The 27,727-nt window shown below is 43.9% G+C and overlaps 1 pseudogene; it reads left to right on the top strand.

Annotated features, from left to right (window-relative positions):
• LOC143386021 (WAS/WASL-interacting protein family member 3-like) overlaps positions 1-26,074 on the top strand; it is a 38,698-nt pseudogene extending 12,624 nt beyond the window's left edge.
• Positions 26,075-27,727: the final 1,653 nt, after the last annotated feature.

Here is a 27,727-nt window from a genome sequence, read left to right on the forward strand (position 1 = left end):
TAGACTGCACCCTCCAATAGAATTGCACTAACTCCCTTGCCTTGATGTACCCCAAACTTGCTTATAAGGGGCTGAGGTTGTAGCTCATTGTCTCGAATGTGTGAGGCCCTGGGTTTAATCCCCAGCACCACATTAAAAAAAAAAAGTAAACCAAACTTGCTTATATACCAGAGTAAAACCATGCTGCACTCAGAGCTCAGACTTTGGGAATTATCCCTCTGGGCTCTGGTGCAACTAATAAAGTGTTGCTGCCAGTTCTTGGTGTCCTGACCCTCATTTCCTGCCACAATGTAGAACATATTTATTAACAAATCGGTCATATAGCATCATCAGGGATTTATTGATGCATGTGCTAAGTAGGTACTAAAATAAAAATCATTCTTTCCACTCATCGTAATTCACAGCCCTGACCTGCAACACCTGGGATAGGCAAGGTCAGGAAGTGGGGTGCATTGTGGTAATAAATAGGAAATTGAGGGTGAGTTGAATGAGGGGACCCCTCTCCCAGCAGTAGTGACAAGTAGGGTTTTCTCTGCATTCCAGGTGCTTCTTTAAATGGAAAAATGTGCCTTATAAACCCTGACCTGAGTTAGGCCATGAATATCATTATAACTCACTGCTTTTTATCTTGTGCCCAGGAAGAAATTGATGAAGCACTTCCTCTCCTGTGTCCCTGACCATAATACACATAAGATTGTAATACCAAATTTATACCAAAAATAATAATAATAATAATACCCTCTTGGCAAGGGTTTTAGTATTTCTGTTGATCCCTTACTTGATCCCTTACTTATAAATAAAATGAAAGAAGAGTTTAAAAATCTTAAACTTTGCAGTGCAAAATGACTTCTGAAATCAATGGTTTTAGAGGATATTTTTAGAACATGTTGTATGGGAAATATCCTGCTGTCTGTGTGCAGTTAGATATTCATAGTATACATATCTATGTGTATATCTAAATCTAGCCAACCAATTAGGGTTGGGCCACTTGCTCACAGGTGCCTTAATGACTATCATTTATAAGCCCATCTCAAAAATCATGTTTGTAGGAAATAAGATCCAGACAGTGAAGCTCATACCTGTCAAAGCCAGCATAAGATTCATAACCTGAGCTTAGTCAGCCAGTGAAAATACGAACTCAGCATATTTAAGCCCAAACCACAGTGGCCTTCACTTCTAGTCTGAGACACTACAGGGCCCCTGAGTTTCTAGTCAGCAAGCCTACTTTGCCCTTTGTTGAAGAGAAAATAGTGACAGCAAGGATTTATAAATTCCAGGTACATGTCAGGGGCCCTCCTAGATCTCACATCTTCTCTGAAGAGTGCTGGGCTCATACATGTGGCCATATCTGAACCCTCTGTGGTCTTCCTCTCTATGGGACTCAATGGGTGCTCTATCGTGTAATAGGTTGGCTAAACTCCCTGTGTGTCCGTGACCCTGGCACATGTGCATGCCCTTTAGAGCAAGGACAATGTCTTACACCTCCTAAGTGTAGTTCACGCCTCTATTCATTCATCTGCACAGAAAATAGTTTTTGAACCTATCTGAGGCCAGGTCCTGTTCTACTCTTTGAGTATATACTAATAGAGAGTCCTTGGGGTTAATGAACATAAAACTCATAGCCAGAACCATAGAAAGATAACTATAAACTTGTATGCCCTGATAAATATGACAGAGGAAAATGAAATATAACACTCTAAGACAGAAGAGTTCATGATCTTATTTAAATTTGGGAGCAGAAAAGACTCCAAAATGATAATATTTAAACTGAAACCCAAAGAAACATAGTCTTTTCTTCAGTAGGGACTAGGAATTATTTCTTGCCTTGAAAAGTGTTTAATGGTCTCTAAAGTCGCATGGCATTAACATCCTAAGTGCAGCAAATCTCCATGGCTGTGTCTCCCAGTGCAGCCTCTCCCTCCCCTTTTGCCAACCTCCCACACCTTTTATCTGGAAGGAAAGCAGTTGGATCTCAGGACTACTTGCAGAATTAGGACAAAGTTGTTCTTGCTAAGATACTTATGAAGCATTTCAGCAGTCTCTAGGACCCGTAAACTCAAGATGGCATGTGACCTTGATCACTAGTGCTGCAAAGTAAAAAGTATGTGGCCTTCAGGATTCAGCCCATTTAGAGTTGAATCCCAATCCCATGACCTCCAAGAGATGATTTCATAGACTCAGTTTCTTCCTCTGTGAAGGGGAGGACAAGGTCTCTTGAAACTCACAAGGATTCATGAAGACTGATGTGACACATCCAGGCACAGAGCTAGCAGTCACTCAGCCACTATAGCCCTGCCCCACCTTTCTCTGAACCTTCTGGGCCCCAATTTCTGTGGAACCCCATGGTTCTTCTCTCTGCTCCAAAAATCACATGAAGATTGCTATCACTTCCCTCAAAACCGGCTCCCAGAGTCCAAATTGGCTTCAGTTAAGAGACGTAACAGGCCCAAGATGGGCCACCTGGGCCCTAACCTTGGAAGGATGTGACCACCAAAGGACTGAGCAACACCTCAGTACTGCTCAGAGTAGTCTAGAGTCAATTGGAGCAGGAGTATCTCCCATCCACAAGGTAGGGGCAGTCTAGGATTTGGTCCACGGGTAACCTAGGGACACCAGGCAGAGCGATCATTCAGAACCTGGAAGCAGGAAGTAGGGATGCACAGGTGGAAGCCTAAGTGTGTGGGTGCAGCTTACCAGTAAGGGGGGAAAGGGGCTATGATTGAGGGCTCCTTGAGGCCTCCAGGACTTTATGCACAAGATGGGCACTTGGCTTGAGGCCTCTAAAAGAAAGAGTCCATTCTAGGCTTCAGGAAGAGAGGTGTGGTCAGGACTGAGGCAGTCTCCAGTGATAGCTGCAGGTAACTACCTGGACGAGGTCAGCTTTGGGGAGGGAGTATGTAAGTAGGAGAGCTCCCAGAGTCAGGCTGTTCTGCTCCTCTGTGAATGTTACATGCAATTATAGTCAAACCTCTTCTTCTTTTACAGATCAGCACTGACACTTCAGGCTTGAGGAAGCCAGATCCGAAAGGTTGGAGTGGCCTATTGGCCAATATCCAGCAAGGAATTCGCCTGCGAAAAGTCACACAGATCAATGACCGCAGTGCCCCACAGATTGAGAGTAAGCAAGCAGTCCAATCAGGCCTACCGCAAGCTCAGGGCAGGGGCAAGGGCAGGGCACAGCCACAGTCCCCTGGCTGGGTTGCATTTGTGACGCAAGACACACCAGGCCATCTCAGACCTGCTCAGTGGACAGGCAGATATCTGGGCAAGAGAGTCAGAGATGGTTTAGAGTGTATCTTCCATCACTTTTCGAAGGCTAAAAGTTAAAAAACAAAACAAAACAAAAACAACTCCATGGTAGGTTGACGTTTTTATTCATTGTATAAAACACATATAACACAATTTACCATTTTTACCATTTTAAAACCTTCAGCGGCATTTACTATATCCACAATGTTGTTGGAACCATTCCCTCTATCTAGTTCCAGAACATTTTTATTACCCCAAAAAGAAAATCCCACACACATTAACAGTCACTCCACTCCTCCCAGCCCAGCCCCTGGCAGCCACTAACCTACTTTCTGTCTCTATGGATGTGCTTATTCCGGTTATTTCATAGGAATGGAATAATGTCCTCTGTGGCATTTGGTGACTGGCTTCTCTCAGGCCAGCATTTTCAAGCTCCATCCATAATACAGTATGTGTCAGTACTTCAGCCCTCTCACACAGTTTCATCTTATGGATGTACCATATTTTGTGTGTCCATCATGGGGTAAATAAAGATCCCTTACCCTGTGCCAACATAGTCCTCAAACTTAACTATAGACAATAAAGCTCTCAAATTAAAAAAAAAAAAGAGTTTTTGTTTTTCACAAGGAAGAAGATGTATTCAAAATTTTATCTCACAGGATCATATGACTGCAGCCTTCTGTCTTCCAGAACATAATAGGAGCCTGTGTGCAGGTCAGATAACTCATGTTGAATTCTGCTTCTGCCACCAGGCAAATCAAGGAGCCTCTTTTTTTTTTTTGTTGTTGTTGTTGTTTGTTTGTTGTTTTGGTACTAGGAATGAAACACAGGCTCTGCCACTGGACTACGCTCCTATACACCCCAAGCCCCAGGGAACTTCTTTGAGGCTCAGTTAGCTCATCTGCAAAATGAAGGAGATAATAATACCTGCTCTTTTTTCTATGGTGGGGTAGTGTTCAGATTATGGAAGATTGAATTATTTAATAATGTAAATTATTGGGTCTTTATATATTTTGCAATGATGTGCATGATAGTCCTAAAGCTAGTCCTAAAAACATAATTGTATCTCATATGATAACACACAAAGACACTTTTTTTGAGGGGGGCAGTACTGGGGACTGAACTCAGGGTCACTCAACCACTGAGCCACATCTCCAGCCCTATTGTGTATTTAATTATTTAGAGACAGGGACTCTATGAGTTGTGTAGTACCTCACTTTTGCTGTGGCTGGCTTAGAACACACGATCCTCCTGCCTTAGCCTCCTGAGAAGCTGGGATTACAGGCATGGGGCACCACACCCAGCCAAAGACATGTTTTTAAAAAAGGGTTTTCAAAATTGATTATAATATAAATTAGTTTCCATTTAGACCCACTGTCTACTTGGCTATGCTTAATTAACAAATTAATCCATTTTTTTTGGAACACTCACTTCATAATGACTCCAGTAATTAATGTACATTAATACTCAGAATAATCTGTCTACTTTCAGCCATCAGTGGGCACTGTGTCCTAATTTCTCCCTGCATAAAAGCTTCAGGCTATAAATGCATTCTGTCAGTGATTTTTGCCTCCGCTGAATATCTTTTCAGGTTCTGCAATTGGTAATCACACACATCTCAAAGGCTAGAGTTAGTGATGTCCAAGCTTTCAGGCTTCCTGTTTTGAAGAAAGGAGTATAGGGAATCATTGGGTGGGCCCAGTGTCTAAGAACCCAGGGGAAGGAAAATTCTGAAGCAGAAATCATTGCAGACCATTACTTCCTGCTTGTAGTCCTGGTCAACCCCCTGTGGACAGCAAGTTAAGATGGTGGACTGAATCAAATCCATAGGTTTTCTTTGTTTAGTCTTCCCAATGCCAAGCTGCGAATACAACCAACTCTACACCTGCCATGTTCAGGTTTTCTAATTTGCAGTGTACTTCTGATTCCCCATCAGCATCCAGCAAATGGGTAGAATTCAGGTTCCTTTGTTTGGTCGCCTTTCAGGGTGGTTGGCCACAAATGGTTAGCTCTTTGACAGGGCTGTAGAGGGAAGAAGACATATATAGGCACATGAGTCTGCGGAGTATCAAGGCAGAGGGCACCTGGGGAAGATGCTGAGTGCAAGGGCGACACTGGAAAGAGGACAATGGGACACTGATGAGATGGTGTCAAACCCCAGAGTGAGAAGAAACTGCTCAGCTCTGCTCACACATCTTCACCACTTGCTCTTCTCTTTGAAGGTTCAAAAGCAAGCAACAAAGAAGGAGGAGGCTCTGCCAACTCCCGAGGAGGAAACACACCCCCAGTCCTGGGAGATCTCTTTGCTGGTGGCTTTCCTGTGTTGTGACCAGCAGGCCAGAGGGTGTAGCAGGTAAGGAAAAATTTGGACTAGCTACATCATAGTCTAAATCTCCTTAACTCATGGAACCAACTGGGAAATCCACATGTGACTAGTAGGTTCCACATGTGCCCAGGGACATGTGTTTTATAAACAGTCATATTAGAGATCATGTATTTGGAAAGTTAAACACTGGAACTTTCTAAAGCACAGAATTGTTCATGAGGAATCTTTCAAATCATCATCCTAACTAAATTATTCAATTAATAATTGAAGAGCAATTTGTATTATTTAGCATTGCCCAAACAGAAGGTGCAAATCATAATAGATCATCATAATGACATCACTATGGACTCACTAGAGATGCATGAGTTGTAATGGTTTTCACTCATTGTATCAATTAGGCATTGCTATGTAACAGAACACAGAAACTTAAGAGTTTTAAATGATCATTTATTATTTAGCCTATGATTCTGTGGGTTAGCAATGTGGAATGATCTCAGCTCTACTCCCTCAGCATCTGCAAACCTGGAGGTTAGGTAGGTGGCTTTCCTTTATCTTAGATTTCTCCTGTTTTTCCTGTCTCTGAGGCCTCGGCTGTAACCACTGGCTTGACCTACCTCAGGTCCACGTGTCTCTCAGTCTCCAGCAGGCTGCTCAAGGGCTTGTTATCATGGTGGTGGCAAGGCTCCAAAATAAATGGAAGATGTGTATAAAGTCCCTTGAGGCTTAGTCTTGGAAGCTACTGAGAAGTAACTTGACAGGCTAGGAAGTTTTGATTCCTATCACATCCAAAGCAAGTGACAAAGATGTGGAAATAGACTTCATCTCTTGATATCATATTCAATCATATTAAAAGGTTATGTGAATAGTCAATCATATTCAAAGATTACAGAATTAGGCATGAGAGGGTAATTGAGGCCATTACTACAATCAGTCCATTGCAGTTATGTGTGCTTTAGCGGGCAATGGATGTTTTAAAAATTTGCATTCAAATTGGGTATATATATATATATATATATATCTCATAAGAAAAAAAAAGTGTTTTCCTACTATTGTGCTCTTTAGCCAACAAGATGAATAAACTCCAGGTATATCACTGACCCAGGGACTGTCAAGCTCCAAATATTCCTGGTACCTGATCTTCCACCACATGAGCAGGAAGCAGAGGATTTTGTACTCTTAACAGACTCACTTTCAGGGTTTTTGAATCTTGGATTCATGATATTTTCAATCATTTAAAAAGTTTGGATTGGTTATTCAAGAGTAGGCTCTGTTCTGCTTTTGAAGTTTATGATTCTTTTAAATTTCACTTGGCAACTGGGCATCTAGGTAGACACTGACTTATTTAGGGAGCTGCCTGGGTTTTCTGTCACCATCTCTGTGTACTATGGGAACAGGTTTCAGAACTTTTAGGCTGGATTCTCTGTGATGATCCCTGCCCTAGACATCATATAAAATATAGATCTTGTCCCTGGAAAGACCAGGTAGGGCTTTCTACTCCTGGGCATAGGCAGCCAGCTGTTCTGGCCCCTGAAATTATGTTAATTCCTCACGACAAAGATATGTCTTCCAGAATCTCCTCAAAGAAAATCTTCAATAGAGGGATACAACCAAGCTGTAGTACTCTTGCCCAGGTGACTGTCACATCATAGCCAGAGTGCCACCAGTGCGAAAACCCAGACACCATACTCCTGCCCACTTATCTTCTTCCCCCAGAGGCACTTCTTCTATGCCTTTGGCCTGGCTTTTGACATCAAGTCCTTCAGGAATTATTTGTACCCAGTTTGGGGAAACACTGGAGATTCATATGGGATGAAAAACTCCAGAACCCCTCAATAGACACTGGGGTTTATAATCTGAAACAAAAGCTGCCCCTATGCTGCAGCACCCAGGAAGTTGTATATATGAGAAGCAAGCATTTTTCCAAGTGTTTTCCACATATTGCCATATAACATATAGGGGTAGTGAAATAGGGGAAAGTGTGTTCCCCAGAACTCCTTTAAGGGAGAACTGAAAAGACAGTGACAGTCCCTCTGACAGTGACCTCTCTTAAAATCGTATTTAAACAATGATTGCAGAACTTCAGTGCATTAAGCAGGAAGAGAAACTTTTTTCTCCTTAGCAAGAGGCAAGAGAGGGGGAAGAAGAGAATCAACACTGTGGTGCAAGGTTGTATCAAGAGTCAGAGCTCCCTCCAAGGACCCCATATTCACCCCAGTCCTCCATAAAGTCCAGCAAACACAAACGAGCAATTTGTTGTTACCCCTGAGTTTAAGAGTTATTGGATTTCAGTGATGTGGTTGGGCTGGGGTTGTGGCTCAGTGGTAGAGCGTTTGCATAGCATGTATGAGGTCCTGGGTTTGATCCTAGGCACCACATGAAAATAAATAAATAAAATAAAAGTACTGTGTCCAACTATAACTAAAAAATATATATATATTTTTAATGATGTGGTGAAGGAGACACATAGAGGATGAGAAATTCAGAGATCAGGAAAAAGCCAGCCCTTTGAAAATTAGAGTAAGTTTTTGGGAAAGAGGGCTTTGAACTTCTAGAGGCCATGTAACTAGGAGGTTCAAGGTCATTGGACCTGGAATGTGGAGGACAAGTGTTTCCCTGCTGATTTCCCTTATGTATTCAGGGAATCATGAATTTTATGTTTGCAATATAGAAACAAAGGATGTCCTTGTTCATAAAAGGCTAGCAGTGAGAAAAACCTCCCTAGCCAGGTGTTTGGGCTTGGTATACCTAAGGATCCAAACCAGAGCATAAGGGCAACTGCACCTGGCAGGTAAAGGTGGATGAATGTGAGGGGTCTTGAGATGAGGAAGGGCACAGGTCAGAGCAGTCCTGCATCCTGGGCTGGACGTGAGAAGGCTATTGGCAGGTGAGAACAGAATAGTAAGATTAGGGTCTGACCTGGGCTTGTCTGGAAGGACAGCTCCTTGATGCTAAGAAGGACCTTGGCGCTCATCCAGCTGGTCCCAAGTGCCACCCATGCGCTTTAGCTTCTTCCTTTCTCTGTTGTTGAGCTAACCCAGAATTTGTTTCATTTCTAGGTGGCAAGACAGGGCAGGCCTCTGGTTCAAGAGCACCTTCTCCCCGTCTTCCCACCAAAACCATTAGTGGCCCGCTTAACCCCCCTGCATCTTCCAGGCTAGGCAATGCCTCTGAGGCCCAAGGCGCTGCCAGGATAGTCCCTCTTCGCCCCAATGTGCCCGCCCCACCTCCACTTCCTCACCCCCTACCTCCACCTCTACCATCTTCTTTCCCCACCAAGGCCTCACTGGTGTCCCCACCGGGCCTACCGACCAAAGGGAGCTCTCCTGCCATTGCACCCACTGTTCCCTGCCCTCCTCCGCCTCCACCTCCGCCACTTCCTCCGACCCCACCCCCTCTGCCCCTGGCCTCCCTACTCAGTGACAAGGCAGTGAGGCCTCAGCTGGCCCCCTTGCACCTCTCGCCCATCCGCCCCCTCTCCCTCTCCTCCCACCCTGTGGGTATCCAGGACTCAATGAGGAGCCTGCCAGCCCCGCGCAAGAGGTGCCAGAGCCCCCCGCCCCACCGCCACCGCCACCTCCGCCGCCCCCACTCCCCCTGTATGCTTCCTGTTCGCCCAGGGCTTCGGTGCCAGCGCCTCCCTTGCCAGGCGCTAACAACTGCAGCGAAACCCCTCCCCCGCTTCCCCCCAACTTCCAGGCCCAACAGCAGAAGGCCAGCGTGCAGGGCTTGCCCGCACCACCTGGCCCTCTGGGATCTCAGCCGCTCCTGCAGAAGAGGAGAATCTGCAGAGGCCAAGGTAAAGCAGCCCAGACCGCGGAACCCCGTGCAAACCGTGGGATGGCTCCAGTCTCAGAATGTGGTTTTAGTCCAGAGCTACTCAGTGCCTCTGGGTAGAACCTTGTCCCTCTATGGGACTTTATTGATGGAAGTTTTCATTTTAGAGACACAAACCAAGGGCCAGGGGGAACTGGGAGACTTGTCCCAGATCCTGCAGAAGGTAAGGGAGGGATTCTGGCCATGATCCTCTTGCCATCACTGGCTGGGACCCTGGACAGCCACTTAACTGTCTGTGCGTCCTTCTCTGTAAGATGAGGACAGCAATCTTTCTACCTCCTGGAGTTGTTGTAAAGATGTACGTGGATGTGCTTAGAACAGGGAATAGCAAGTGAGCTCTAGAGAAGAGTTTTGTTTTTACTATGGACTTTCTGTCTCCAGATCTACTCCTCGGGTGGGGCTTGTTTCCCAGCCCAGGTCTCTGGTTTAGTCTTCTCCTGAATTATTCCAGTCTGGCTCCCAGCCTGAATCTTCACTGGCCCTCAGCAGATTGGATTAACATGCTGCCTTTTGGCAGGTTCTCAGCTGACTGGAGAAAACAGGGCCTGTATCTTTAGCCAAAAAGCAAAAATAATTCTTCACTTACAGAGCAGAGAGGATTGTGAATTGAGTGTTGATGGGTCATGACTTACTTCACTGGTCCCTGTAGTGGTAGACTTCATGCACTGTTGACACCTTTACACAAAAGGTACCACCACACATACACACACACACACACCTGCATTTACACACACAGCTCAAACACAATTACAAGCACTCTCTCAGCCTTACACACAAACACCCTAATAAATGCTACTCCATACACACACCCGTATACATACACACTTAACACATATACAACTCCCCCACACACATATCCATGCACATATTTTTTGTTCTGTCAGTAAATCTTTTGATGCAGAAAGTTTCTTAAATGTATTTCCTTAAATTAAAAACAATGCCAGCTTATTGTGGAGCAAATAGAAATAATATCGCCTAGAGATGAAAACTGTCATTTGGATGTCATTTTCATTTTTTTTTCTGAATACATGTACATTTACATGCTTAATACCATTTTGTATTTACAGTTTTGTATTTTTATTTAATACTATACTAAAAGCAGTTTTGTCAAATTATTAAAATGTATAAGTAAATTAAAATGATAATATGTACATATATTTGATTCCCTGTTTTTGTTATTATGAATAACAGTGTAGGAAATACTTTTATAGAGATTTTAGTCCATACTTTGGATATTTTTTATTTTTTTAATTAATTTATTTTTTTTCTTATGTGGTGCTGACGATTAAAGCCAGTGGTTCACACAAGCAAGGCAAGCACTCTACCACTAAGCCACAACCCCAGCCCTACTTTGGATATTTTTTAAATGATAGGTTCCTAAGAGAGAATTCCTAGCACAGAGGGCAAGGGTATTTTTAAGACTGTTGATCAGAAGAGATAAGGTTTTAATCATTCTTCTTTCAACTGACTGGTCACCAGGAGGCCCGACATTGTGAGTGGTGAGCACCTCTGGTATCTGTGATATTAAATGTCCATGATGGAGTGGAAAGAAAAGCACATTTTGGATTTTGAGAGATTTGAGTTCAGATCCTGTGTTCCCTGAATACTCCTGTGTAATCTGATGCCAGTTGCTTGTTTGCTTTTTTGTTTTGTTTTGTTTTATCTTGTTTTTATTTTTTTTAAATTTACTCTGACAAATAGGAATAACGACAGCACCTTTCACAGGCATTGCTGTGACTATGCGGTGAGGGCCTGTGCGTGGCTGGGGCAGGAGCCTGTATTTTCCTTCCTTCCTTCTCCTTTCCCACAAGGAGGGGCAAGTTCCCATCAAGAGGAGGATCAGCAGTCTCTTTAGCCCTTTAGTCTCCTTGTGTGATCAAATAACTCCTAGGTGCCGAGAAAGAGAAGAGTGAGAGAAAGAAGCCTGGGACAGTCTCTTTGGGCAGACCCTGCAGGGAAAGCAGGAGCTCAGAGGGCACCACTCTGCTGCTGCTGCTGCTGGAACCCCCACCTGCTCCAGAAGGCTTACCTGGCCTCTCCCTTGGTGTCTTTGGATGTGAAACTTGATTTCACATATAAAATAGGGGTAACTTCTACTTCAGCTCAACTTGGGAGAAGGGAAAGAAGTTGTACTGGCAGAGTGATGGAGGCAATGTCATTGAGGAATAAGCAGCAGTGTGGTACCTGTAGTGAGGAGCCAGGACACTGGGCTGTCGACTGCCAAGGGTCACACAGAATAGCACAGGGAGAGGAGGGAGGAGCCTCTGGCCATTGACCAGGGAAGGCTTGAGGGTGTAGGTTGGATTTGAGTTGGGCCTTGGTGGTCAGGAAGGATCTAAGTTGGAACTGAAGGAGAATAATCAGATTGCAATGCAGAAGAGCTGGTGGGAGCAGAACTCAGTGGGAGCAGAATTTGAGGGTAGGAACATGCTCCTACGACCCATTCCTCTGGCCTCCCTCTGGGCCCTCACCTAGCAACTACCTTTGCTGTTCCTATCACTCTGCAGTGGGGCTATTCCTTGAGCTGTACCATCTTTCTTGAGGGGAGTTACTTGGGATTGAACTCAGAGGCACTCAACCACTGAGCCACATCTCCAGTCCTATTTTGTATTTTATTTAGAAACAGGGTCTTGCTGAGTTGCTTAACATATTGCTTTTCCTGAGGCTGGCTTTGAACACACAATCCTCCTGACTCAGTCTCTCAAGCCACTGGGATTACAGGCATGCCCTACCATGCCCAGAGAGCTATACCATCTTGTAATGAGGGTCATCATTAATATTATCACAACTGTCAAGCACTTACTGTGTTCCACTTTACTGAAATCAACTCATTTAGTCCTCTCAACCCTAGGAGGTATGTGTCCTATTATTCCCATTTTGGGGTAAGAAAACTAAGGCACAAAGAACCTGTTATTTGTCCCAATGAAAGAAATGTGATTCATTCTCAGTTTGGCTGAAGCAGTTGCCCTTTTAATCACTATATCATATTATATCCAGAAATCTAAACGTCTAATCTCTCACATAGAGTTATAACGTCACTGTCCCCATTCCTAACTCTGAATGCCCTGTCATCTTCCCCATAAGGGACCAGTGGGGGAAAACTAAATCCACCTTCCAGCACCTCCTGCAAGATCACCCACCACAGAGATTTCAAGCAAGAGCCAGCAGAACCCTGCCTGGACCCCCACCCAGCAGCCCGGAGGTCAGCTGCGGAATGCAAGCATGCACATCACTGGTAAGCAGGTGCACACATGGGGGACTGTGCCAGTGAGGAGGTGATTTCTCCTGGCTCCTGGAGAGAGCTTACATGCTTCCCAGTGAACTGTTGGCTCACACAAATACAGGACAGCCTACAGAGCCTGTGAAATAGGGTTTCTTTCACCACTTTCTGGATAGTTCCAGGGCCTACTCTTAGACTTCTGACTCAGACTAGAGAACCAAAAGAAAACCAGTATTTAAATTCTCTCTTTGTGTGTATGTCTGTCTCTCTCCATGGAGACCAGAGTGCCAGAGAGACCAGAGTGATTTGGATAAGGGCAAGGAGTGGGTGGAAGGCCCACGAGGTAGGGGGACAATTGGAGCAAAACTATGGACTATGGAGGTAGGAAGTTAAAGGCACCTGAAGTTGGATGTGACTGCAACACCTCTGCCCCCCTTCTGTGTGCTAGGCTATGGTCAGACATAAGACCCAGCTCAAAAGACAGGAGTCAGCCCAGGAAAGGGAGACAGGAACACTCCTCTTTTCTTCCCAGGAGCTCACTTCTGCTCCCTTAGGAGCTTCCTTAAGATGTTGGTTGGAGTAGTTTGGCGGGTGATGGGAAATCACTGCTCATCTCACTCTACTTCCCCTCCTCCCAGCCAAGCAGTAAAACTTGAAAGGTGGATGGATGTCTTGGGGGGAATAGCCCTTCCATCAACACCTTTGCACAGAGCAGGCAAGCAGAACACAGTGCATTTGCTTTGAGTGACATGTGTTCTCCTGGAGCGATCCAACGTGGGACCTGCCGTAACCCAACTAAACTTTACCATTTCCCACATGTGCAGATGACTTCAAGTCTAAATTCATGTTCCATTCTGTGGAAGATTTTCCCCCTCTGAATGAATACAAACCATGCCAGAAGATTTACCCAAGCAAGGTCCCCCGAAGTAAGTACTACCTTGACAAGACTTCTGGCTTTTCCTGACACTCCTAAAGTAGGTGCTCAGTGTGCATTGATTGACCAGAAACTGCCTGAAGGGTGACATCACGATTTTACTGTCCTGCTGCAAGGATACAGTGTGTTTATACTTAATCAGAACATGTATTTGTCCTTGCACATAAGAGTTCATTTGGAGATTTTGTTTTTATTTTTATTTTTTGCACAACCCCAGGGTTAACTGGCATCAGATTTGGATGCCTAAATTTACCACATATCCCTTTCCTCCTGGGACTTTTGGCTAGGGAGCTGAACGCCCGGAAAGAACACTGAAATGGGATACAGGGACTGAACTGGGAAAGAAATAGAATTCCCCCCAATTCAGAATTCTGACAAATCATGCAATGGAAAATATCCTTAGGCCAGTGGTTCTCAACCATGGCTGGCTACCTACTGGAATGACCTAGGAGTTTTTAAAAGTCCTGAACTCCACGCTGCCTTTCATCAAAATAGCCAGGGTGGGACCCAGATGTCACTATTTTTGAAAGCTGCCAGGTGATTCTGGTGTACAGTCTAGGTTGAGACTCAGCCAGGAGAAGGCCTCCTGCTGACTGAACAGTGTGGTCAGGCTCCAAGAGAGGCTTTAACTCAGCTCACCTGTTCAGCCATGAGAAGAGAGGAGGAGACTGAGGCTGAAACAGCAGGAAAGTGAGAGAAAAGCAAGGGTGGGGTACTACCACACTGTCGCTGCTTGCTGGTTAAACTGAGCCAATTCTTGTGTGGTGCTGAGCCAGCTGGACTGGACGAGGGGTGGCAAGAGGCAGCAGATTCAACAGTATGGGGTGAGAGTTGATGTGTGCCTACCCTGTTGCCTAAGTAAGGACCCTGTCCCACTCACCTGAGCACCCTAATGAAAAGTCATCAGAGTCCAAGGCTAGCTTGAGACCAGGAATCGGGGACCAGGTTCAGTGGCCCTGTCCTCTCAGAGGGGCCTTGGTGAGGTCCCTTCTGCAGAGGAGCAGAGGTGCTCAGCCTGCTCTAGTCAGGGCAGAGGGCTCTCAGCTCCAGCCAGGACAGAGTTCCCTTTTCTGTGAAAAAGGACTTTTCTGTGGGACTGCCTGTCAGAGAGAGGGGCCTTGTGTCCTCTTTTAATCACAGGTAAATACCATTTTTCTGACTTGAGAGAAAGGGAGTGGATTGTTATAAAGGCGGATGGGGGAGAAATCACATCCCTTTAGGTTTTAAAAAGACTGAAGAGGGGCTCACCTGGCATGCGTGTGGCCCGGGTTCGATCCTCAGCACCACATACAAACAAAGATGTTGTGTCTGCCGAAAAAACTAAAATATAAAAATTGAAATTCTCTCTCTCTCTTAAAAAAAAAAAAGACTGAAGAGCCAGCATTTGGAGGAGGCAGGTGCTGCAGTGGTCTCACGTTCCTGCTAAGTTCAGCAAATGTGTCCACACTGCCCTTGCACCGCAGGCACCCTGCAGACACCAAAGGCTGCAGAGTAAGAAGCAAGGTCCCCACACCACCCTCCACCATGCACACTCCTGAAAGATGAGTGAGAAGTTAGCCGCTGTACATGACAATGTCTTAATGATTGGAGTGTTAGGGGCATTAAGGGGAAGGAGTAGAAGGTGTGGTCACAGTGGCCTAGAGAGAGGACACTGTTTACATATGCCCAGGAGAGAGCATGATAGCATGGTGCATTTAGGAACCATAAGTCCCCCATGGTACTTTAGGCATAAGGTGCCTGATTGAGTAAGGCTACACAGGCTGCCATAGGTGACAAGTTGGGAAGTGTCACTCAGTAATATCCCTTTGCTCATTTGTAAAATAAGCATAATAATCTGGTGGGGAAAAAAAGGTATCAGATGAAGACTTAGGGATTCCCTTTCTTGTTGGGCATGACTTAGGAAGTTGGCAATGGTAGACTTCATACTGCCCATGGTGCCTGAGAATTGGAGAGCTACAGTCCTGGGCCCCACTCACCCTGCCCAGCAGGGCACAGCTGACAGTCTGTGCTCTATGCCCCATTGCAAGAGAAATGTTTGCATAAGTGCCCACCTCAAAAGTAATCCCCTGCTGCTCAGAAAGGAACAGAAAAAAAAATGTCTGCTAAATGAACTGACATCTTACAGACAAGAAAGTGAAATTGCAATTTCAAAAATAAGGTAACTATTTTCGATTGACGTGGCATCAGTAGACATGAAATACTTCAGGAGATTCTCTCAAAATTAAATGAGCATATTCTTGCCATTCTTGTGAATCACAGGGGAGAGCCTTGTTAATGATGTTAGTGTGATCACATTTCTCCATACAGTTTTCCTCTCCTCACTATTGAACTGGTTCCCCAAGATATGGGAGTCTTCATGGTCCAGGAGTCAGTGTTGTTTCTATGAGACACATGGATTCTCATGCTCAGGAGTGGCAGTGCTCACTCTGTCTCATCCTGCTTGTTTTCTCTCCCCTTTCTTCTAGAACACATGCATGCTAAAGTACACACATACCAGAGTACACAACTGCCCTAATATTTAGCTTTTCCAATGGCTGTATTTGCTGTCTCTGTTCTGCAATTAATGATTATTTTTTCCCATTGTTAAGATGATTTTGTCTAGTTATTTAAATATTTTAGTGATGCATTAGGTTCTTCAATGATTTAAATATAAAACATATGACCTGTGTTAGTCACTCTTCCTTTACTGTAATACAATAACCAAAATAATCGATTAAAGAGAGAAAAGATTATTTGGCTTACATTTTCAGAGGTTTCAGCCCATGGTTGTTGACTGGCCCAGTGCTTTTGGGTTCGTGGTAAGGCAGTATGTTGTGCAGATGGTGGAGCAAATCTTGGGGCAGCCAGGGATGAAAAGAGAGAACAAGACTAGGGTCCATAGTCCCCTTTAAGGGTACACCCCCATGACCTAAGACTTCCCACTAGATTCTACCCCTTAAAGGTCTCCACCAAACCATAAGAGCACCACAGACCAAGCCTTGAAGACATGGGCCTTTGGGGGACTTTCCAGATCCAACCTATAGCATGACCCATCAATTCCTCTCCTGGATATAGACCCAAAAGAATTTTAAGCTAGTCTTCAAACAAAACACTACACTATGAATGCTGTGCAGAAACATTCATAGTGGCATAATTCACAATCACCAAAAAGTGGAAATTACTGATGAATTCATGGACAATGCATGATCATCCTGTAATGAGATATGATTTAGCAATAAAAAGGAATGAAGTACAGAGACCTGCTGGGGCATGAATGATGCTTGAAAACATCATGCTAAGTTAAAGAAACCAAATAGGACAATCACAGTTGTAGGATACCATTTATATGAAATGTCCAAAATAGGCAAATCCATAGAGTCATAAAGTTAGATTAGGCATTGCAGGGACTGAGTGTTGGAAAATGGGGAATGATGGCTAATGGGTGTGGAGTTTCCTTTTGAGGTGGTGAAGATGTTTCAAACTCCAGGATACTTTTCATCTTGTAAAACCAAAACTCTACACCCATGGATTAATAACTCCATGTTTCCCTCTCCCCCTGGCTCCTGGCAAGCACCATTCTACTTTCTGTCTCTATGATTTTGAATACTCTAAGTACTTCCTATAAGCAGAACCATACACAATTTGCTTTTTGTTACAGGCTGATTTCACTTAGCATGATGTCCTCAAATTTCATCTATGTAATTTATGTCAGAATGTCCTTCCTTTTTAAGGCAGAATAATGTTCCATGATGTATGTATGTGTACATACACACACATACAAACACAAATACCACATTTTATTTATCTATTCACTGGATGATTGGGTTCTGACACATTTTAGCTATTGAAAATATTTACTGCTATGAACAGAGGTATACAAATGTCTCCTTAAGACTCTGATTGTCATGGCATACAACTAAACCAGTCAGGGTCACTCCACGTGAATTGGGCTGGCATAAAATAATGACACAGAAATACCTTTTTCTTTGGGTTTTATGATGACTCTTCTGACCTAGTTCCCACAAAGGAGGCAAGGCTGGCAAGAAAGAGAAAGAGCACACCTTGAACCCAGTTTTATTGGGAAGAATCCATTCAAATGAAGCAAGGGGTCAGGTTTCAGGGGGCTTAATCTAGCTTTGCGACGTCTCCCAGGTCAGCAGGTTGACTGACATCTTGAAAGACCACACCTATCTCATGTGCTGTGTGATGATCAAAGGCAGAACAAGTGAAAGGGACACATCTGTGCACAGCCCAGACAGAGCTGCATCGTCAGTCCAGTCTGCTTGTGTGTTGAAAATGCTCACAGCTCATACACACAGCCCATGGCCACTTGCCACATCTCTCTACATTCCTATCAATCAAAGCTAGGGGGCGCTCAGCTCCTATGTGGCAGCTCCCAACACCTGATTTCAAATTCTCTGAGGGTACATATCTTAAAGTAGAATGGCTGGGTTGTATGGTAATTTCTATTTTTAATTGGTTCACGAACCTCCATACCAGTTCCCATAGCAGCTCCACTAGTTTACATTTTCACCAAAAGCACATAAGGGTTCCAGTTTTTCTCTGTCCTTATCAACCCTGATTTTTCAGTTTTAAATTTTAATTTCATTTCATAGTAGACAGTCTAGTGAGTGCAAAGTGGTATCTCATTGAAGTCCAACTCCTCTTTGAAAAGAATTATTTTATGTTTAAAGTAAAACTTGGCCACCATTAATTCCAGGAGCTGTGCAACTTCTCCGCTAGGCACTGCAATGACTTTAACAGTATAGGGTGGATCATGTCACAGAAATTAAAGGATGAGATGTTCCAAAGCTGAGAGAATTCATAGAAAAAGCACACCTCAGGGGGAGAGTAATTATTTCTGCCTTTGTGGTGGGAGGTTGGGCAGGACCCTCTGCCCCAGTGAGCTTTTTTAGTTACTGTCAACCACAGCCCTTCATAAACTGTCTTCCAGCCTCCTTCTCCTTCACCACAACTTCTGCCTTTCCTGGGCATTTCTTTATTTCTCTAAATCTGCAAAGGTGCTTTGATGTCTGTAAAATCTGTCCCTTGATCTACTCTTTCCCTGAGCCTTCTCTGCTCTTCTTAGAGCCAGCATGTCTCCCTGTCTCACTTCCTCTCCTCCTGTTCTCTCTCCTGCTGAGTCCTCTCAGTCCTTCTCCCCTCCCTACCATGGCAAGAGCTGCTATCAAGGCCACCAGTGGACCTCCCCCTTGCCAAATCAGAGGCATCAGGGTAGTGTACAACCCCGTCTTCCAAAGCTCTTCTCCCACTTAAGATTTTTCAACAGCTCTCCTTCTCCTTTCTACTTCCCCTGAACTCTGAGGCTCCTCCATTATTTTTTTAATACCAAAAACCTCAGAATCATCTTCAGCTTCTTTCTCTTCTCCCACATTCAACTTAGCAGTAAACTCTAGGGCATCTTCCAGTGAAATGCATCTAGAATCTGATCTCTCTCACCTCTTCTTCCACCCCAACCCTGACCTAAGCATTTCTTTCCCAAATTACCTCAGGAACCTGTTAATAGGCTTCCCTGCTTCCCAATGTAGCACAAGTAATGTGGGTAAAGCCCAAGCCCAACCAAGCTGCCCTCTGCCCCAGAGCCTCCAGTAAATTCTCATCTTGCTCCAAATCAATGAGAACTTTTTATCATGGTTTATAAGACCTACATAAACTGTCCCTCTCCTCTTGAACCACTCTCCTGCCACCTTACTTGCTCTAACACCACCTCAATTTCTAGAACATTCAAAGCACAATTCTGCCTCTGGGTTCTTTGCATCTGCTTTTCCTTAGGTATGAGACATTTTCCACAGATAGCCACAGACTCATTCTCTACTTCCTGTGGATCAAATGGTACCTGTCTATCAGCTCAGGCTGCCAAAACAAAATACCATAGACTGGCTGGCTTAACAGCTGTGTATTTTCTCACAGTCTAGAAGCTGAAAAGATTAAGTGGTGTCTGATTCAGTTTCCTGCTTTGACAGAGGAAACTCTGTCAAAGAGTTTGAGAGCCACCTTCTCACTGTACTGACATGGCAAAGAGGAAGAACCACTTTCTAGTATGAGGACACTAATCCCCATCAGGGGACCCACCCACATGACCTCATATAACCCTGATAACCTCCCAAAAGCACATCTGCCAATACCATCACACTAGTATTGAGATTTCCACATGTGAATTTGAGAAGGGGGGACACAGTTCAGTCCACAGCAGTACCTTATCAGACAATCCTTGACTGATGTAAAATAGTAGGTCTCTCTGGCCCATCAATTTTTATTCTTTTCACACTGTTTTTTAATAGTCTTCAAGGTATTTATCACCTGCTGACATGTGATGTGTTTACCTGCCCCTTGTCTGTCTTCCCCCATACTTGAAGACTTGAATGGCAGAGAAGGCACCAATTTTATGCACTAGCCCATCTCCAGCTCTCAGAATGGAGTCAGGCATGCACTCAGTAAATACTTGTTGAATAAAAAGGCTCACTCATGTATACATTGCTCAACCATTTACAGAATAAAAAAAAATTGGATATATCACAAATCTCCTTCAATGGAGTTTAAAAATTAAAGCAGAGTCACAAGATGGAACACCATGAAAACATTAAAACAATGTTACCAATTATTTAGCACATTGAGAAAATTCAACACCCTCTTTTTTTTTTCTTTTTCTTTCTTTTTTTTTAGAGAGAGAGAGGTAGAGAGAGAAAGAGAGAATTTTAATATTTATTTTTTAGTTATCAGCAGGCACAACATCTTTGTTTGTATGTGGTGCTGAGGATCGAACCCGGGCCGCACGCACGCCAGGCGAGCACACTACCGCTTGAGCCACATCCCCAACCCTCAACACCCTCTTGAATGAATAAAATAATACCAAAAAAGTACACAAAAAATAAATACGATTTATTTTGTTGTTGTTGTTGTTGTTGTTGTTGTTCTGGGATTAAACCCAGGGATGCTTAACCACTGAGCTGCCACGTCCCCAGCCTTTTTTTTTTTAATTTTGAGACAGGGTCTCTCTGAGTTGCTTAGGGCCTCACTAAATTGCTGTGGCTTTGAACTTGGGATCCTCCTGCCTCAGCCTCCTGAACTACTGGGATTACCATTGTGTGGCTCTGAGTCCTGTTTATGATTTAAATTAAAAATAAATTAAATTAACTTGTGTGTTGAGGGAGAAAAAGAGAATTTCATCAATTAGAGGAAGAGATTATAAATACACCAAAATATGAAGTGATTGTCACTCAGTGCTTGTCTGTGTTGTCTAAATTCTTTTGGTAAAGGAATACTGCTTTTAGTAATCATTGAAACTTTTAGATTGCAAATTTTGGGGAGAGAGAAGAAGATTATCCCACCCATAGGTTCATGTACCTGTGACGGAAGGGAGGCATATGGCATGTAGGGTGACCTCTCTTAGCTTGGGCTTAGTCCAGAGGAGATGTGCTCAAAGGGATGATGAGTCTCCTGTGCCCACCAGTTCTATGATGGCAGTGACAGTGGAAGGAGAGAAAAAAACAGATGGAAGGTTTAGATCCAATGGAACCTGTCATTCCCTTCACTTAGAGATTACGAGAAGGCCTTTTGTCGGTCATCTGGCTTCATGTACAGCTGGAGAAACCAAGGCAGAGTACAGTGGCCTGCCTCTTCTGCCCTGGTCAGGGCTAGTTCAGGTCTCTGCTCCACATCCAGAGTAATCTTTGCATCTCGGCCCACTGCCTCCTCACTTTCCTGCCATGGTGGACTGAAGTTGGGCAGACTGTTGGCCCTGCACTGATGGTTAGGTCTGCTCTTCACACGAGTCTGCCTTTCCCAAGCCCACCTTCCAACTCCCATGAATTACACTCTAAGGCTGGTAGAAGAATCCCCAGGAGGCCCTGCCTTAATGGCCAGCCAAATTTCTAAATCCTTTCTAAACACTCTCCAAGTCCTACATATCCATCCTCATGTCACTTAGCTACAGAATGGATTTTCTTTTTCCTAATATGAAAATGTGGCTATGGCTGGAGAAAGATACAAGGTGAGCTTGGTTTGCTCATGAAGAAAAACAAGGCTGAAAGCCAGCTTGGCCCTGGGTCCTGCTCTGTCAGCCCCAGCATAGACATTCCTTTTTCAATCTCATAATGCAGAGGAGTGTGCACCAGGACTGCTGTTCAAGTGTTCCTCAGGGACATAGCTGCATTAGCAGGGAAGCAGAGCCCTCGGTTTGCAGGAGATCGCAGCAAAGGCAGCAGCGTTCACTCTGTGGGCTCTGCCAGTGCAGTAGGGGCTGGATGGAGATGGGGAAGAGGTGTAAAAAGATTTCTTACTCTGAGCTCCTGTACCAAAAGTTTGAAAACTGTAGTTTGGATGAATATGAAATACCTTTCCAAGGGGAATAGCTGGTGTGATAGACGGTTTCTGCAGAACGGCCCCATTTGATGAATTCCAGAAGGTTCTAGTGACATTTTATAAGGGGAAATCCCTTCAAAGCCATTTTTAAATCCAAAGCACTCTCTCTAACCCTGTCGATGTCCCCACCACTCACTTCTGGCACCAGTGAAATTTCTCTTTGCACTAAGGCCAGAGTTGTCCTTTCTATTTTATGGAGAACTCACTGATTATCCTTTAACCTCTCTGCTCTTGTTTCCAGGCATCTGTAACAAAACTAGGGAAAGCTGTTTACCTGGGGAAGCCTGTTTTATTACCTAATGGTCTTTAAATGGGGAGATGTTGGCCCCCAGGGACCAGTCAACCATGTCTAGAGTCCAGGTTTGAGTTAACAATTGGGCATGGGCCTGGGACAGGAGTGTGACTGGCACCTAGTAACAGAGAGACCAGTTCTGCTGTTAAATGTCCTACAGCACAGAGGATGGCCTCACCACAAGGAATCGTAGAGCCCAAAATGTTAATAAAGCCTGAATTGTGAAACCCAGACCTAGAAGATTTTTCTGTAGTGGACAGGAGTTTCTGAAATTTAAAAATAGTCATTCCCAAGGCTGTCTTCTCACAGGGAATCAGATCAGGGGCTGTCAGTACCTTTTTACTTTTACTCAAACTGTCTAAAAAATCCTAGATTCCCTGCATCATTTGCTCCAAAATATCTTTATTCTAAACTCAGTGCACTCATTAATTTAAAAAAATGTTTTAATGAAAGTTACAGTGCCCATTTATTAATGTTTTGTTAAGTTTCAGAGACCCTTCTGAGTGATAGTTCATTTTTAAAACTGTACCATACAAAGTTGTCCCAATGGTTTATATATGCTCATGGTAGAAAACTTCAGAAGTATTTATTCACAGGAATTTTAAAAAATAATAATTCTCCTCAAGAGGAAACATTTCCAATTATTAACTGTGTTTTTAGTGAATTTTAAAAATAATCAACACTGTTCTATTTTATACGATTTAGTTCCTCCAAATCAAGACTTTTTAAAAAGACATCTGCTTCATACACCATTATATGATACTGAACTCTAGATTACCTAGAACCTTTGGTTGAACACAGGTTATTATCAGTTTTTTAATACTATAAATAATTCATGATCATTGTTTCTTTATTTCATGCTGTTTTTTAGGTAGCACAGCAACCTGGACTGTCCTGGGGACTTTGGGACATGGATCTAACTGACCCTGGCATGGTGCCTGGTACACTGTAGAAGGGTGTAGCTGAAGGTTGTGGTGAGCCATGAGTCAGGAAGCGCTAACAAGCTTAAAGATGATGGGCCTCACAAGGTGCTGTCCTTGCATCATGGACATGACGACCCTGTGTCTGTGGTCTGTGGTTTTAAGCATGGGGCGGAAGCACAGTCCAGGGCCAGGAGCCTAGTGGTCTCAGGTTTCCAGGCTCACCTTGCCCTGGGTTTCTTTCTGGTGTGGAAGTGCTGGCTGAGCGGGTTTCTTGGTGGAGTGGGCCCAACCTTCCCCGGTCCAATCAATGATGAGATCTTCCTTGTTTCTCTCAGGCCGCACACCTTGTCCCTGGCTCCAGACAGAGGCAGCTGGACAGAGCCCGGATGACATCAAAGGCAGAAATGCTCAGAAATAGCCCTCAAAGAGATTCTCCTGGGGAGCACGGAAAGGCTCAACAGCTTGGCAGCCTTCCTCACACTCGTTTTCTTTGTGGAAAGCCATTTTGGTGTGGCTTTGTTTCAAGCCAGAATGGAACACTTAGAATTCAAGATCTGAAGCATGGAAGGGGCCCCCAGAATCACTACCACATGCAGAAACAAGTTGAGCCACTCAGAACCCCCTTTGGACTCATTCTGCTGTCATCACCCCAGTCCCTGCCCATTCTTCCCTGAGTAGCATAGTTTGAGAAACCTGTGAGAAAAACCCTGTAGCATTTATAAAATCTAATTCAGTGTTCTCTCTCACCTGTAGAATACATGGCTCCTTTTGGTGCCCTTAGAGCTTTTTCCTCCATCGATATTATAATTGATTTTGGCCAGATTGACTCACAAGCCAAGTCCTTTGGCTACAGGAAATTGACAAGGCCAAGAGGGAGACCACACGGGTGCTTTTGCACTAAGACAGTCTTGGAAGAAATGCCCTTGCTCGCACCCCATGCAACTTAGAAGTGTCTTGTAACCTGGGCAGAGGTGACATCTCCCACTGTACAAAATGAAGTCTCAGGTTTAAAAGTCCTTTGTTTCTTAGAAAACATGTACAGTCCTACTCTGGCCTCGTCCTGTTTCAGGGTTCTGTGTGACAGACAACAGGCTGGCATGCTGGTACACTGGGCCATCCCACAGTGACCTAAGAAGGAAGGGCCTCGATTCCCAAAAGCCAGGATAGTCCCTGGGACAGGCGGTAGGTACTTCCTCTGGCAAACAAGCATTTCCCTTCTCTAACCTCAGCTAACCCAGGAATAGCAATATTCATTCTCAGATGATCATAGGTTCAAAACAGGAATACAACTGTAGTTAAAGAAGCATATGCACATAAAAAAGAAAGAAGAGAGGAAGAATATGCACAGAATTGTTACTAGGTGGAGGGGATTCTGAGAGGATGATAGGATAAGACACACCAGGAATCTGTCTCCCCACCTGAACAACAATTGCACTGGCAAAACCCATCTATTGGATTTTGTATGGAACTGTGTAGAACTCTGGGGTCCATTGAAGGCTTCAAGACCCAGGGGATGCTTGGAGAATAAATCAGAATTGATTTTAGGTGATTTCAGCTTGTACCAGTAGCTGCTGAGCATCCCCCCCACCAGCCCCATGGCAGGCAGCTATGCATGTGTTCTTGGAGTAACTTGCACACAGTTTGGGGGAGCCAAGAAGGGCAAAGGGGAAAAAAATATCCCCATCCTCCACACGTTGGGGATCTGGGCTTTAATTGCCCACTGTTGCTTCTGAAAACATGGGTACAGGTAAAGAGGTGGCATCCCCCCCTACACCTCTTTTCACCACTGCAGATCTCTCTCCTTCTGGCTGAAGCAACCTCCAGGAGAATTTTTTTTCTTCCCTTCATTTTACTGTTTCTACTTTTGGAAGCCAAACGTTAAAGACCAAGCTGTTTGAAAACAACTTCACATGTAGGGGAAATTAGGAAGTAACCACGTATGTTCAAGAGAAAAGGCATAGGCTCCAGAAAGACCTGAGAAGACCTTAAATTTACACCTCAAGCTGATTCTTGGCCTAGAGATAACATACTTAAAATAAGAAAAATAGAATGGAATAAAAATTAAAATGATAACAAATACTTCTAGCAAATTCTGAGGAAGGAAGAGGATCTGCTTTTTAGTGTTATGGCATTGTTTGATTCAGATATCATTCCCAACAACAAAAAAAAGAATCACAAATTACATAAAGAAGTAGAAAAGTGAAGACCATTCAACAACAACAACAACAACAAAAGTATCTTTGAAAAAAGGTTGATGGCAGATCTATTAGACAAACAGTTTAAAACAGCAGTCTTAAAAATGTTCATGCTGGGCATGGTGCCATGTCCCTGTAATCCCAACAATTTGGGAGGCTAAGATGGAAGGATAGCAAGTTCGAAGCCAGCCTCAGCAACTTAGTGATGCTCTAAGCAGCTTAGTGAGAACCTGTCTCAAAAAACAAAACAAAAAAAAATTTAAAAAGGGTTAGGGATGTAGCACAGTGATAAAATGCCCCTAGATTCAATCCCCCCTACAGAAAGTAAGTAAATAAATAAATAAATGTCAACTGGCTTATTTTAAATAGTAGATGGACACAATACCTTTATTTTATTTTTATGTGGTGCTGAGGATCGAACCCAGGGCCTCACACATACTAGGCAAGTGCTCTACCCTGAGCTCCAGCCCCAGCCCAAAAGGCAACTGACTTAAAGTTGCTCAAAAAAGTAAAGGAAGATGTGGATAAATTCAAGCAAATGATGTATGAACAAAATGGAAATATCAGTAAAGAGAAAGAAAACATAGAAATTCTGAAGCTGAAAAAAATACAACTGAAATGAAAAATTCACTAGAGAAAATGAAAGGCAGACTTGAGCCAGCAGAAAAACAAAATCAGTGAACTAGAAGAAAGGACAGTCAAAATTATTAAGTCTGAAGACCAGAAGGAAAAAACATTAAAAGTGAACAGAGCCTGTCAGAGCTATGGGACAGCATCAGGTGTTTTCAGGGAGACGAGAGGGGGCACAGAAAGAATGTTTGAAGAAACTTCACAAATTTGATTAGAGGCATGAATAAAAACATTCAAAAAGCTTACTAAACTCTAAGAAGATGAACATAAAGAGACTAACATCAAGGCACTCTGTAACAAAACTTCTGAAGAACAGAGGATCTCAAAAGCAACAAGAGAATTGATTTGTCACATACCAGGTATCCTCAGGAAGGTTATTGGCAGATTTCTCATCAGAACTTTGGAGAGGACAAGTAAGCTAATATATTGAAAGTATTAAAAAGAAAAAAAAACTGTCAACCTAGAATCCTATATTTGGCAAAACTGTCCTTTAGAAGTAAGGAATAAATTAAGACATTCACATATAACAAAAGCTGAGGGAGTCTGTTCTCCCTCGCCTGCCCCATGTCTCTGGCTTTCAGGAATCTCATGCCTCTTGGATCACCTTCCTGCACATTCCATGCAGCCCTGCAAAATGGTCCAGTGTAGACATTGCCCATAGAAGATGATCACTGCTTTTTACTTTCTTCCTAGTATACTTCTATAATTTCTACAAGGAAGGTATTGCTCTTGTGATCAGCAAAATAGAATCATCATCATAATTATAGTCTCATATATTTATATGGCTGTTCACAGCTTTTAGTTGGTTTGTACATGGTATCTCATTTGATCCTTTTAATCACCCTGTGATCAAACTGGAGAGAAACTTCTAATGCATTTTATTTTTCAGTAATTGGGATTAAACCCAGGGACTCACTTGGCTAAGCAAGTGCCTGACCACAGAGCTACAATCCCAGCCCCAATGTCATTTACACAAAAGAGAAAACTAGGCTCCAGAGGCTAATGGGTTTGTCAAAGGTCACATGCCCAGACCTTCTGACCTTCCTCTGGTGCTCCTAACACTATATATCACTGAGAAGAGCCTTCCTCACCATCAACGGGGCAAGGCTAGGTGGGACACTATGCAGTATCTAGTCTCCAGTCTCATGACAGGCACAAACCTAAATCACCCCAGACTGATGCCTTTTGTCTCTGCCCATGACAGTCCAGTCAAGGATGGATTAAAAGTCTCATTGGACATCCCACTGAGATCTCTGGAGATCATCTTCAATCATTTTCACTGCAGTGAGACACAAAGCAGTGCCCAGAGAAACCAGTGGGCTCTAGCCAGCACACAGTGCCCGGGGAGTGCTCTCTCTTCACATATGCTGGTTCTGATTATCATGAACTGATAATTCTATCCCAGAAGTCTCCCAATCTCCCAAAGAGGTTGCAAAGATTTCCATGGAAAATATGAGAAACGTGTAAAACAAAATGTCTGAAGAAATATATGTCTCAACTATCTGGCCACAGCCCACCCTGAGAATCTGAAAACCAACCATAGGCCACACTCAGCCCCCTTCCCAGCTGAGGGAAGATGTCACAGGCCCACAGCTTCCCCTTTCCCTGTAATGGGTACCTGGGGGCAGGTGCACATTCAGCTCCCTGATTATGCAGAGTCCAGCTGGGCTGGAGCTGTCCCTTACCTTTTCCTTGAGCCAGCAAGGGCATGGAAGTGGACAGGGAACGCTGACATGGATAAAGGAGAGAGACTAGGAGGAAAC

Source organism: Callospermophilus lateralis (assembly GCF_048772815.1).
Source record: "Callospermophilus lateralis isolate mCalLat2 chromosome 11 unlocalized genomic scaffold, mCalLat2.hap1 SUPER_11_unloc_3, whole genome shotgun sequence".
NCBI classification, from domain to species: Eukaryota; Metazoa; Chordata; class Mammalia; order Rodentia; family Sciuridae; genus Callospermophilus; species Callospermophilus lateralis.